Below are 15,000 nucleotides of genomic sequence, written 5' to 3' on the forward strand. Positions count from 1 at the left end.
TCAAACCTCTTATCTATTGAGGTAAGATTTTTTATTTTCCTATTTTCAAACTTTGATTGAAGCATACTCATTTAATAATTAAATAACTTAATTAATACATTATTATTTTCTCTCACAGGAAATTGTGTCTGAAATACGAAATGAAAATACTGCTTTTGCTACAACTTGGGGCGAAATTGTTGGCTTGGTTGAAGACCTTATGAGCGACCAAGACCCACAGAACGAGTTCGTCCTTGATGACCCAACCAAAGAGTTATACCTTGGAGACCAGCAAAATCCTGAAAAAGAGTTTTACAGCAATAGTACTCATTGTGAGTTATCAAGACAATACCCACTGAACAAGTTATACCTTGATGAGCCAGAATACAAGTTTTACCTTGGAGACTCACAAATTTTGAAAAAATCAGTAAATGAGTTCTGCCTTGATGGTTTAAATAACTACCTTGGAGACTCAGGAAAAGGGTTCTGCCAAGATGGTTCTAAATATGGGGCCTACCTTGGAGACTCACAAATTTTGAAAAAATCAGTAAATGAGTTCTGCCTTGATGGTTTAAATAACTACCTTGGAGACTCAGGAAAAGGGTTCTGCCAAGATGGTTCTAAATATGGGGCCTACCTTGGAGACTCACAAATTTTGAAAAAATCAGTAAATGAGTTCTGCCTTGATGGTTTAAATAACTACCTTGGAGACTCAGGAAAAGGGTTCTGCCAAGATGGTTCTAAATATGGGGCCTACCTTGGAGACTCACAAATTTTGAAAAATCAGTAAATGAGTTCTGCCTTGATGGTTTAAATAACTACCTTGGAGACTCAGGAAAAGGGTTCTGCCAAGATGGTTCTAAATATGGGTCCTACCTTGGAGACTCACAAATTTTGAAAAAATCAGTAAATGAGTTATCCTTAAGAGACTTTGTAAGTTGGTTTTACTTTGAATACTTGAAATGTGGGTTCTGGATTGATAACTCACAATGTGATACATATCTTGGAAACTCAACGGGAATGTGGTTATACCTTGAAGACTTGGAAAGTTGGGTTTATGTTGGACACTTGAAACTTTTTTGGGGGCTTTTATTTATTTATTTATTTATTTATTTATTATTATTATTTTATTTATTTATATTTTGGAGACTTTTGGAGTTGCTATCACTCTTTAGGATCTAAACCTATCGATGTAGTTCTTTGTCGGATGGTGCTTGATGGGAGCAAGATCAAGAAAGTTCTGGGAAGAAAGTGCAGGCTTACTCCCCCTTTTTACGTCATCAAACCTGAAAGCCTTAAAAGACAGAATTGGAAGAAGAGAAAAAAACAAAAAATATACATTGTTCGTTCTGGGAAGAAAGTGCAGGCTTACTCCCCCTTTCTACGTCATCAAACCTGAAAGCCTTAAAAGACAGAATTGGAAGAAGAAAAAAAAACGTAAAAATATATATATATAGGTGGAAATCTCATTTTGAAAAAGACATTGTGTTGGGCGAGGATTGAGTTGGGGTTGAGATTTTGAATGTGAGGGTTGGGGTTGAGATTTTGAATGTGAGGGTTGGGACACACACACATACACATCAACAAACAAAAGTTAAGCCTTGACTATTCAGTTGAGGATTCTGTGTTTGGGGTTCACAGATCTAAGAACGTCCCCCTTGACACACATTATATACTGTTATACACCTCGGACTTGGCCCTCGAGTGTCCACAACGGTGTATAGTAGGAGGGAGTGAAGCGCCAACCTATTGCTCCCATTGCACACACACACACAAACAAAAGTTAAGCCTTGACTATTCAGTTGAGGATTCTGTGTTTGGGGTTCACAGATCTAAGAACGTCCCCCTTGACACACATTATATACTGTTATACACCTCGGACTTGTCCCTCTAGTGTCCACAAAGGTGTATTATCTGCTTAGTTTTGTCTTTTGTAATTCCTGTGAATAAAATGAACCTAAAATCTCTTCCCCTTCCAAATCATATATTTTATAAGTCCAAGGAACTGTATCTATTACATCAACAATTTTAAAAAGTTCTTTCGTCCATCGTTCAGTAAAACCCTTTTCAAAATGAGATTTCCACCTATATATTCTTACGATATCACCAACTTTGAACTTAGGTTTTCTGACATTAATCTCTTTTTCATATTTTAATTTTGTAAATGTTTCTGATGGCTTCATATTCGTTGACGTGTGAATCGTGTCATTATACTTATCCACAATATCCTGAATAAAAGATAACCATTGTTGTGAACCGAGTTGTGTGAATTTTTTATATATTCTCTCTTTTAAGGTACGATTAAAACGTTCAACAACAACTGCCTTCCCTTCATTAAAGGTACTGTATAATGTAATACTGTTATTTTTTAGAAAATTCATAAATGTCTTGTTATAAAACTCTCTACCCTCATCAGTCCACAATTTCTTAGGTTTTCTCTTACTTTTATTAAATATCTGTTGAAAAGCTAACATAAGAGTATTACCTGTTTTGTTTTTTAAAGGGACAACCCACGCATATCTACTCCTCAAATCAATAACGGTTAAAGCATACTTGTACCCCTTATCATTATTGAGTTCAATCAAATCAGCAGACCAGATATAATCAACTTCCTTGGAATAAACTTTCCTTCTCTGAAACTTTGTGAATATTGGTTTATGTAATTCATCAGCTAATTGCTCTTCAGTCTTAATGGCATCATTAGAGCCTATAAGTTTTTTGAATTTCCAAGTCCAAGTTTCAATTTAGCACTAATCATCTTCTTCACGATGAACCTATCAACTTTTTCTCTCAAGGTTGGATTTTGTATCAGAGACAAATTATACAACATTTCTCTATCGGCTTCATGCTTTTCTTCCAACGTTGTGGTATTCCCATAATCAATATCGTGTCTCATGCACACTTCATCAACTCTATTGATTGGTTTACTCCAGGATTTAGGATTGTCTGCCTCATCTAATCTTTTATCGAAGTTTGTGCCTGGACCACAGAAAGAATAACCTGGAAGATGTAATTCCCCTGGTATTCCAGTAGTTGTAAATTTACTTCCTGATAAAAACTTTTGTATATCTCCTCCGAGTTTGTGTTTGGAGATAAATTGATTTTTTTTTGAACCACACACCGAACATATACCTTTTTGTATAACCCTGTTATTTTTACTTTTAATATATGAAATATTTTTAGTATTAGTTTTCTTTTTACAATAGAGACAATAACTCATTTATTTATGAGAAAAATTTCTGCAGAGTGCAAAAACCTTTTTAGTTTCCAACATGCACATTTGAATCTTAATTTTTAAAACATAAAGAATCCTTAGAAATGCCTTCACTCTCTCCTCCATTTATTTAAGAAAAAACTTGAATTAAAATACATGTCTTCTCGATGTCGATAGTCTTGTCGAAAGTATTGCAAATAGACTTTTTAATTCTTTGTATTCCTCCCTGGTGAGATAAGTTAATTTCTTTAATACCTCTATTCTTTTTTGAATCTCACTGGTTTCCATATTTTGATATTTATTCATTCTCTCTCTTTCCTCCCTCTCTCTATTCTCTCTCTCCTCCTTCTCCTTTTCCTCCTCTTCCCTCTCTTCTTCAACTCCTTCCTCATCCCTTACTATACTTGAATTGTTTACACCCCATAGAATATTATACATATATTCATCAGGATTTCTTGTTATTCCTGTATCCAAAATAATTTTTTTTACAACAGGAAACCAATAAAATTTTATTTTGAATTTCTAAAAGAGCCTTACCTTTTCTTAACCTTATAATTTTTTCATTATTTAACATTCTAATTAAATCTAAAGTTGTTGGTTTATCAACATCAGCATAATGCCAATCTTTTATTGAAAATACCTCATTCTTATGTTGTAGAACATATTTATTAAAATACCGAATACCCTTTTCTTGAAGGTATGCTTGGACACAGAAATGATAATTTTCTTGAAGCCTTCTTGCTGTCATTTATGTATTAGAAATATATGTTAGAATAATATTATGGCACGAAACACCTCCCCATCTTCCCATAGTTAAATCATTTTGTATTTCCTTACTTATTATATATAATCCTGTTTTTTCTGTTTTCATGAGATAAACAAGGGCAAAACCATTATTATATTTACCCTTATTAAATTCTTTTATTTGTTGTTTACTAATCGTGGCTCCACAAAACTCATTCTCGATACCAAGTGGATAATATTCTTCCTTACGAGACTGATTTAATTGTTCCAGGTCTTCGAGGTTAATTTTAAATGACCAATTATACCCTAAATCATTCATATCATACCCCCATTGTTCTATTCTCATACAAACGATACGCCCTTCTTTATAAAAATTTATTTTAATTCGAACTGTGAATTCTGTATGACCTGGAGATAATATCAACACTTCTGTATCTTTAGAATACACAGCCGTTTTATTTAAGTATATATATTGTGATAAATCGCTTAATCTCACCAAGTCATTCGCGTCAGTCGGGCTTGGATAATTTTTTAATTTATAAGCATTTTTCATGTTAATATTTTTGTTTATATTATATTTATATCGTTCAGCCTGTGCCTTTGTATAATAATTTGATAAATCAATATCCAGTTCTTGAGAGACACCAAAGATAGAACCATCTTTACCAACATAAGTCATTTATATTAGATTAAAAATAATATCATAAAATTTTTTATTTTTGTTGAGTTGAAATAACACATATAGACATAATTGACCACAACACTTGGAATTTAATTCTTGGACTTGAAATGTTTGATAAACACCATTCTGTAAGAACTTTATGACTTCAACAGGTGGTGGAAGACCAAAACTATCAAAATAATATTTGTCTTGACTATTAAAAATACAAACCCAATGAGAACCGTTCCCATCATTATCTTCTAAGTTCATAATAATATTCTTTGTATGTTTCGACACATTTGTTAATTCATCTCTCATACAAATAACCACATTATGAATTTTTAATTTCTTACAATATTTGGCAAGTTGTAAATTTGATGTTGTATTCTTTCCAAATTCTTTCAACCACTCATCAATGCTCATTTATTTATTAGAAAGATATAATCCATTACCTCTTTTCGTTAATTTTACACCTGCTTGTGCTATAGAAGAAAGCATATCTCCAACTAACAATCTCGCTTTATCAGGCAGACCTTCAAGTTTTTCAGCAAAATCTACAATTACACCACTTCCACTAATTTGTTTCTCCAACTCTTTGTTATGTCTTTCCAATTCTTTTTGAGCCTGGAGTTGAGCCTTCCTTTCGTTGGCAGTTTTGACCGCTGTTGAAATACCACCCGTCAATGCTCCAACCGCACTTAAACCAGCAAATAAAGGAATTAGAAATGGGAGAAATCCTCCACTCGTCTCTCTTATTGAATATTTTTTCAACATTGGTTTTGTCATTTTAATTTTAAGTGAGCCAGTGTCATTCAAGATTTTAACCTGTTCTCTTGTGAGCAAAACATCAATTCTTACTGCTCCTTTTCTCTGAATTGTATTAACGTTAATCGTACAAGGCTTTTGATTTTGAACACAAGATGATAGTTTATGAAGATTGATTTGATTAACATATACCCCAGTTGGTACTTTGCCACTCATTTATTTAACAAAAAAATTATGTGAGACTAATCATCACACCATTATCTGTATTAATCTGCAATTCTGTTTCTTCCAAAAGCAAACAATATGTATCAACTTCTTCACTCTCTCCTCTTTCAATGTATAGGGAAGTATCCACTCGATTAGACTTTATAGTTTCTTTTTGAGCGCTCAGGTCAAACGTATAGATTGTATACAAACTTTTAAATGCTGTCATATCCAAAATAGGTTCTTTATTTCCATTACTTTCACACACCTTTTGGTAAGACTTGTATGCTTCAGCAAAATCATTTTTTCCCAATTAATTTCCAATCTATCTCGTGGATAAAATGTTCCATCTAGAGAAACGCGAAGTTGTTTCACCTTAGCATTATCACTCAATGCATTATTCTTATCAGTCGCAGTATCACCATCTGGCTTTTTAAAAATCATCCACAGATATCGTGGCTTTCCTTCCAGAACACCCAAATTCCACGTGTAAGTAGTTTGATTGAGTTTAACGTGTTGACATCTTCTTTTGAGGTATGATACACTGAGTGGTCTCTTTGAGTTAAGTCTTCGATTCAACATCTCTTCTGTTTTAAGATTAGGAGTATATTCACTGATATACCAACTCATCTCCTCAATTACAAATTTATTCTGATCACCAAAAGCATTACCAACACCAAAAAGCAATCTATTTTCATTATCATTCCTTTGTAGTTGAAATCTAATTTTAAGACCATACAGAACTTTATCATAATCACAAAATCCAAATATACCTTTAAGAGGAACTGCCACAGTAAAACTATTTTCTGCTTTTGTATCATCATTATACATTCCTTTCCTTTGAATATATCCAGGGTCTGTGTTTGTTCCCGTTGACATATCAGGAATAAAACCTTCGACAGACCCCTTTCCCATTCTATCACTGAATGTATAGAGTGTAAATTTCATCATTTCAGATACAGCAGAGACATAATCAACCGCTTCAACTTCTTGTGTTCCAATATACAATCGCACACTATCAAACATTTTCCAGAAGAAATCATTTACAAGTGTAGCGTTTGTGTTATTCCCAGCCTTAGTGAATTTAAATTTACACAACAAGAAACTTTCGGAGAGATTCAAATAGGTTTGTTGATTATTTATTTCAAAACTTTTTGTACCATTTGTATTCCAGTCTGTTCCAGTTATTGCATTTACCTTGAAGTAATCTTCTTTTTTAGTGGAGTTTGAGATAATAATAGTATCATCCAAGTCATAGATACTATCAATTGCTTCCATACTTGTATTTATTTAGGAAAAAAGATGTTAAAACTTTTGAAACCCTGATCCAAGTATTTGAATTATTTTCTGTCGTTCTTGGGGGGACAACTGAGTTTTACCTTTCTTAATTTCTTTTATTGCTTGTAATTTATGAGATTCTTTCTGAGCATCTTTTATACTCTTTACAGCACCTGCTACATTTCCCACAGCAGAAGCAGTTGAACCAATTAGGTCTTTATGTTTAAGAATAGTTGAACCAATACCCATGAGAGTATCAATTATCCCATCTCCTCTAAATTGATGTCCGACACCCCTTTGTCTCTTAGGTTTATAGTATCCTCTACCAAGATACATACCTTCACCCTTGTAGTACGGGGAAAGGAACATCCCATCCCCTGTAATTATTTTATATTTTCCCAACTCGTGCTTCCTCACAATAACCATCGTATTTATTTATTGAAAAACTTCACGTAGGTGAATTCTGATGGATATAACTTCTCCATTAAAAGAGATCACACGATTATCTTGGTCGGTTATCCTAAAATTTACTCTGTGTATGGTTTTTCCTGACACAGGTAGATAAACCAAATTTTTAGGCTCCATATTGAATTTATAACCAATTGGGGTTGAGTATGCGCTGAATGAAAATATTGTATTTGTTTTTAATCCATCATTATAAGCACCATCAATCAAATCACAGTGAATTAACACCGAATTTATTCCTGAGGATATTTGAATGACATTATCACTGTAAAACGTCCCATTAGTTTCAATCTTTTTTGAGGAGAAACCTAATAACTCTCTAAATGAATTATCAATTGTGAAATCAACCTTGTAGTTATTTTTAACTTTAATCGTTGATTTTGAAGTATGTTTTTGAATGTTTATCACAATATTTTTTGGTTCATCACCCTGTTCTTTCATAAGACGAGCAATTTCGGAAGATATTTGAGAAATCTCGTATGCTCCGGGTGAGACTGTTATCGTTTTGTATCCACTTCCCGGATTATAACTAAACTTGTCATTTTTCTCGGTTATATTAAATAAGGTATTATAAGTCTCCATGGACAATAAAGATGCCTCATATTCTTTTGTTGTGTCAAGTTGTAGTGGGTATGGGAATGAAGATGTGTGGTCGCTTGTTGTGAAATTAAAACTCAGGATTGTGCTTCTCATCTTATTTAATATGAGATAAAATGTCTTTATATTGAGATTTATTAATTATTTTCATGTTCATCAACTGGTCTAAAATGGCTGATGCTTCATTAAAACAATTGTTATTTCCAGCCTTCTTACTGCCGAACAACAATAACAGTCTATTAACTAATTGCGATGGGTCATTTGGAAGAAAACTAATACCTGAACCAAGGATACTTAAAGCCTGAATAATGTGTTTCTCCTTCTCATTCTTCCTACTTTTACCAGAAAGAATAACCTTATAATTTAGAGTGTTCAGCAAATCAATATATACTCTATCATCATTATTTTCCATATCCAATGGTTTATCAATATACTTTGATTCATCCCTCACAGTTGAACCTTGTCTTCCATCTTTTGTGAGAAGAAACATTAATCTCGGAGTTAGTTTAACAGGGCGTTGAGCAGAACTTAAGAACCTTAATTCATCATTAAATATCAATACCTTTTCTTGAACAAGATGAAATATTGCTGGTTGTTCTGTTGGAATGAGTCCTGCTTTGGTTTTTGAATCTGCTGAATATTCATTGTTTTGAACAGCATTCACAATATAATCAGGGGGTTGATTCATCTCTTCCAGTTGTTGAAATAAACCTTCATCATGTTCTAATTCTCCAATATGCTCTAATTCTTCCTCCGTCATTTGACTGAAATCTTTTAACATTTGAAGCTTTCTAGGAGTATATTCTACTGTGGGAACTGTGGAAACATCTTTCATTTTTTCTTGGGAAGTTTTTAAAAGTGGTTTAAAAATTTTCTCTTGTTTTTTTTCAAATGCTTCTTCGCCCGTTAGTTTCTGTCTGCGTTTCTTCTTTATGTCTTCCTGTTGTTTTACAACTTTTGAAACCAACTCTTGATGTTCCTTAAATCTTCTTGCTCTTTCTTTTGTATCCATTTATTTATTGTAAAATATCATTTAATGAATTGTAAAGATCAACAGGGAAATTTTCCTTTTCTTCATCATTCAAGTAGATGTGTTCAAATAAATCCTTTTCTTTAAATATTTCATCAAATTCTTTATTAACATTAATGCGAGTTGTAATTTCTTCTTCACTAATCCTTGCATCTCTGCTTTTCATACGTTTGTGTTGAGTTTCTTCATCAACATCAAAACCGAATGATAAAATCTTCACTCCGCTCAGATATTTAATAATTTGTCTCGTTCCTTCTGGATTAGTTTCTAATATCCCAACACCACCAGATTTTAGTTTCTTTAACTCACTCTTACAATGTGAATATTTTGTTGTACCAAGAGAAACCTCCTCAAATATTTGTCCTTCATTCCTCAATCGCATATGTTCCTCCACTGAAATATAGTGATAATCTTCACCTTTTACTTCTCCAGGTCTTATTGCTCTAGTTGTTGTTGATACAATGCGTATCACGGGGTGTTTTTTAAGTAAATTTACAATATTCTCATTTGTACTACACAAGAACCTTGATTTATGAAAGTTTTTTCCAGAAGCAGATTTACCCACAAGATTTATAATAATAGTTGTCGTTTATATATGTAATTGTTTATAAAACAAAAAATATATCCCTTAATATCTCATCTTGTTTCACAACATTATATTTATATTTTTCAGTCGTGTGCTTCATATAATCCTCAAATTTCTTTTTACTACATAATGTAGAACAATTATCTCTCCAAAAATTATTGATATCTATTGAATTTAACTTGAATAAAATAAAAGTATTAGCAGTGTTTCTGATGGAACGACGAGGAAGTTGAAAGTACGATTGACTAAGATAAATACAATTACAAGAAGAATGTCTCCCTCTTGTGTAGTAGCTGTCCATTACCGTTTGGTTTCTCTCATTAACACAATCATCAAAGATAACGAGGTTCTTTTTTGATTTATCCAAATCTTGGGGAGACGGTATATCATCCGTATTATCACTAAGAGTACAAGTTATAAGATTTGATTTCTTTTTACATCTCTGTGTATCACAAAATAGTTGAATTATATCTTCAATGTTATAATCATTTAGGTTTTTTTGACGTTTAAATAAACCTATTATATCTTCTTTTTGAAGACCAGCATTAAAACCTTGTGAGAGTAGTTGATACTCTGGTTGAAAACTCGACTTTGTGAAAATTATTAAATTATCATAATCTAAAAAGTTGGGAGTGAGGAGCATTTTTAAAAGTAAGCAGGTTTTTCCACATCCACTTGAACCAACTATGAGACATCTTAATGAATTTGGGAGATTTTTATGGTTGTTAAATTTTATCTTATTTTCCCAAATAGGTAAAAAATCATTCATTTATATATTTGAAAAACAGGTTATTTAATTTATTATTGGCTTTTTTAGAAACTCTATATTTTATCCTAAGTTCAGGTTTAATTTCAAGATAATCCATTATTTTATTTATACAATATCTTGTGTTGATATTTCCCTGAAAATTACATCCATGAATAATATACAACAACAATCCTTTGAACATTTCTCTTATACGTTCAGTTTCTTCCCTTGTAAGGAAAGGTGTGTTATCATCCTCATACTTTACATTCATTTCTCTAATCAATCTTGTAAAGTAATTCATTTTTGGTGTAAATCTAAAAGAATTATTTTCCTTTTTATATTTTTATTATCATTAATTAGAAGATAATCACAGAATATACATTGTTTATAGGCTTTTGACTCTGTGTTTAATCCCTGTCTTTCACACGCAGGACAATTCTCAAATTTGTCATATGGAGAATCAGGAAAGTCTAGCATATTTATAAAGTAAAACTTTACTTAAACTGAAATTCATCTATACTTTCAGTTGTATATTACCATCGATATCTATATACTTTTTCATTATCAGATTCAACGACAACATTTTTTATATTAAAGGTAATTTTAAAATTATCGTTAACTACTATTGAACGAAATGTCATTTCACCTGATATATTAACATCCTTTATTTCATCAAGATTTACATCTTTAGGGTTGTTGAAAAAAATACAAATTTCTCCTTGCATATTACAGATGGTCTTATCTTTTCTTTCTAAAGCTTCATCCATAAGGTTTTTGTTCTTTGATACTTTTTCTTGTTTCATTGCTTTTTCTAGTTTTGAATATATTACTAGAAGGAGAGGAGAAACTTTTGTTAGAGATACTTTAATTGATGTTCTACCAGGTATACTAAAAGCCCTTCCACTGAAGGAAATTGAAGAACTCATATTATTTACCATAATAGTTTTTATCCAATAGTTGTTATATTTATCTTTGTTCAATTTTACATCCTTGACATATTTCTCAGTATCTTTAACAGATGAAGAGATTGATTGAAACTTGTCTTTTGTGTCTTGAAACATTGTATTTATTAAGTGAAAAAGTTGGAGGATAAAATGTTTTTAAGCACAGATTCACCTATAAATTAAACGAAATTTTCATCAAGAAAATTTTAGTTTAAGCAAAGTTTTATTCTATAAATATGGTGAATACAACGTACTGCGATGTTTGTAATCACGAATATAAACATTATAGAAAACACCTCCGAACCAACAAACACACATTTAATCTATTTCATCAAATATCTCCTCTTGAGTTGGAAAGAAAACATTGTGATATCTGTTCAAAGGATGTTTTGAAGAGTAGTTATAATCAACATCTTCAATCACAAAAACACAAGAAAAATGAGTTTAAAGTAAAGGGAGACTATTATATTAAAAACACTGATGAGGCATTTAAAGGGCATATAAAAATAAGGATTTTTCAATTTGGAGAACCCGGTCCATCATCAATAGCTGAATCAATTGAAATAGTGAAACCCGATGTTGAAAAATTTATTAAAAAGACATTAAAAGAAATAAAAACTTTAAAGTTTTATATGGGAGTGAAAATGAATATGAAAAGACAAGATGAAGAACAAACTCCTTATATGAGAACAGATCTTCATTTTATAACATCATTTCAAGATTTTTTGAATAGTGGGGTTTATGAAGAACTATCAAGACAAGAGGAGGATGTTGATAATACAGTGGTAGGAAGTGGATTCAATATTAAAAAAATCATCTTTTTAGATATACACATTCTAAAATCAAACCCTCTTAAAGCTTCTTCTTATATTGAATTACCAAAAGAAATAAAACTAAAGAAGGCAGTTGTTAATATTAAGAACAATGATAATAAATGTTTTCTCTGGTCTGTTCTTGCTCACTTACATCCACCAAAATGTAATTCAGAAAGAGTAAAACAATATATGAAATATGAGAATACCTTGGACATTAAAGATTTTAAATTCCCAATGCCATTAACAGATATTCCTAAATTTGAGAAAAAGAATAATCTTTCTATTAATGTATATGGATTAACGGATACAAACAAAGTTCAAATATTAAAAATTTCAAACAACTATAAAAATGAAGAAACACACATTGACCTTTTATATTTTAGTGTTGGAAAGAATTCACATTACACATACATCAATAATTTATCAAGATTAATCTCTTCTCAGGTATTCAGAACAGCAAAGAAAATATATCCTTGTAAGCGATGTCTTAATTCATTTCATACAAAAGAACGATTAGAACAACATTCAAAATATTGTAGTGATCATAAATCAGCTGTAATTACAATGCCTAAACCTGGTGAAAAGATTTATTTTGAAGATTATAATAAATCTATCATGCACCCATTTGTGATATACGCTGATTTTGAATGTATCCTTAAAAAGATAAATACTGCTTCTCCTAATCCAAAAGAACCATATACAAATAAATATCAAAAACATATTCCTTGTGGTTTCTGTTATTATATCAAATCATCTGTTGGAGAAAAGTAGAACAAACTTGAACATTATCGTGGAAAAAATGCTTCACAAGAGTTTGTAAAACGATTAGAAAAGGATTGTATAAGACTCACTAAATTAATGAAAGAAACAAATGAACCGATGAAATTAACCAAAGAAGAAAAATTAGAATTTAGAATGAACAATATCTGTCATATTTGTGAGGGGGAAATTAAGGAGTCTAAAGTTAGAGACCATTGTCATCTTACTGGTAAATATAGAGGTCCCGCTCATTCCTGTTGTAATCTTAATTATAAATTACCTTCTTTTATTCCAGTCTTTCTTCACAACAGCGCCAACTATGATACACATCTATTTATAAATGAACTTTCAAAAACACCAGGGAATATTTCTGCTATAACAAACACAAGTCAAAAGTATATTTCATTTTCAAAAATGATATTCACAAAACCTTTAACTCGTATTAGGTTTTTAGATTATTACAAGTTTATGGGAACACCACTAGCCTACCTCGCATCAAATCTAAGCTCCACGGACTCTTTTCCAAATCTTAATTCATTCTTTCCAAAAGAGGAAATTCTCACTAAAGAGGAAATTCAGATTAAAGAGAGAATTCAAAGTAAAGAGGAAATTCTAACTGAAGATGAAATTCTAATTATAAAGAAAATTCGAACTAAAGAGGAAATTCAGATTAAAGATGAAATTCTGATTAAAGAAGGAATTCTTACGAGAGAGGAAATTCAAACAAGGAATGAAATTCAAAGTAAAGAGAAAATTCTTACAAGTAAGGGAATTTATCCTTATGATTATATGGATTCATTTATGAGATTTAAAGAAACACAACTTCCTTCAAAAGAAAGTTTCTATAATAACCTTTATGAAGAAGAGATAAGTGATAAGGAATATAAACACGCACAAGAAATATGGAAAATATTTAAGATAAAGAACCTTGGAGAATATCATGATTTATATCTAAAAACAGATGTTTTATTGTTAGCTGATGTGTTTGAGGCTTTTAGATCACTCTGTCATAATAAAAATTGTTATGGATTAGATCCTGCCCACTATTTCACAGCTCCTGGTTTAGCTTGGAGTGCAATGTTGAAAATGACAAAACAAGATATAGATTTAATCAGTGATGTGGATATGCTTTTGATGATTGAGAAGTCCAAGAGAGGTGGAATATCACAAGTATGTTCAAAAAGATATGCTAAAGCAAATAATAAATATCTTCCAAATTATGATAGTGAAAAAGATAGTAATTATTTGATGTATTTTGATGCTAATAATTTGTATGGATGGGCAATGTCTCAATCTCTGCCTTATGGTAAATTAGAGTGGGTGGAAGAAAAGGATTATGAAAAGGCTTTGATGAATATTGTTATTTCTTCTCAAGAGGAATTGAATGACGAAGAAGAAGGTTATTATTTTGAAGTTGATTTGAGGTACCCGAGTGATCTTCATAATAAGCATAAAGATCTTCCTTTTGCATGTGAGAAAGAAACTCCAAAGAAAGAATGGTTAAGTGATTATCATAAAAGTTTTAATATTAAAGGTAAATCAACAGAAAAGTTATTAACAACATTCTATGATAAAGAGGGATATGTTTTGCATCAGAGAAGCTTAAAACAGTTTTTGAGAGAAGGATTGAGAGTAGCTAAAATTCATAGAGTTTTAAAATTTAAACAAAGTCCTTGGGTGAAAAAGTATATTCAATTCAATACAGATATGAGAGCAAATACAAAAGTAAAATTTGAAGGGGACTTTTATAAATTAATGAATAATGCTGTATTTGGAAAGACTATGGAAAATGTTAGAAACAGGCAAAACATTAGATTCGCAACATCTTGGAAAGAAGCTTCGAGATTGATAAATAAACCAAGTTTTGAGAGAGAAGACGTTTTTCAGAGAACTTTTCTACAATTCATATGAAAAAGGAAAGTATTGTAATGGATAAACCAATTTATATTGGAACAGCAGTTCTTGATTTATCAAAGATATTGATGTATGATTATTTGTATAATGACTTAAAGAAAGAGTATGGTGAAAATGTTTCATTGTTGTATATGGATACTGATAGTTTTATCCTAGATATAAAAACTGATGATGTTTATGAAGATATGAAGAAAAATATTGGAGTATATGATACAAGTAATTTCAGCAAGAAGAGTGAGTTATTTTCCAAAAAGAATGAAAAGGTTATTGGTAAGTTTAAGGATGAGTTGGGTGGAA

At 31.3% G+C, this 15,000-nt stretch overlaps 1 protein-coding gene and 1 long non-coding RNA gene across 4 annotated transcripts in view; both read left to right on the top strand.

Annotated features, from left to right (window-relative positions):
• Positions 1-718, top strand: part of LOC147026294 (uncharacterized) — a 1,990-nt gene extending 1,272 nt beyond the window's left edge. The window contains exons 2-3 of the long non-coding RNA XR_015058275.1: positions 1-21; positions 119-718. The exon at positions 1-21 is cut by the window's left edge and continues 155 nt beyond it. This is a non-coding gene — a long non-coding RNA (uncharacterized LOC147026294). The remainder of the gene's footprint in view (positions 22-118) is intronic.
• Positions 1-15,000, top strand: part of HENMT1 (HEN methyltransferase 1) — a 50,227-nt gene that overhangs the window by 24,086 nt on the left and 11,141 nt on the right. The window lies entirely within an intron of this gene.

The sequence above is a fragment of the Eptatretus burgeri genome, chromosome 5 (assembly GCF_056783735.1).
Source record: "Eptatretus burgeri isolate ZD-2024b chromosome 5, Ebu_testis_v1, whole genome shotgun sequence".
NCBI classification, from domain to species: Eukaryota; Metazoa; Chordata; class Myxini; order Myxiniformes; family Myxinidae; genus Eptatretus; species Eptatretus burgeri.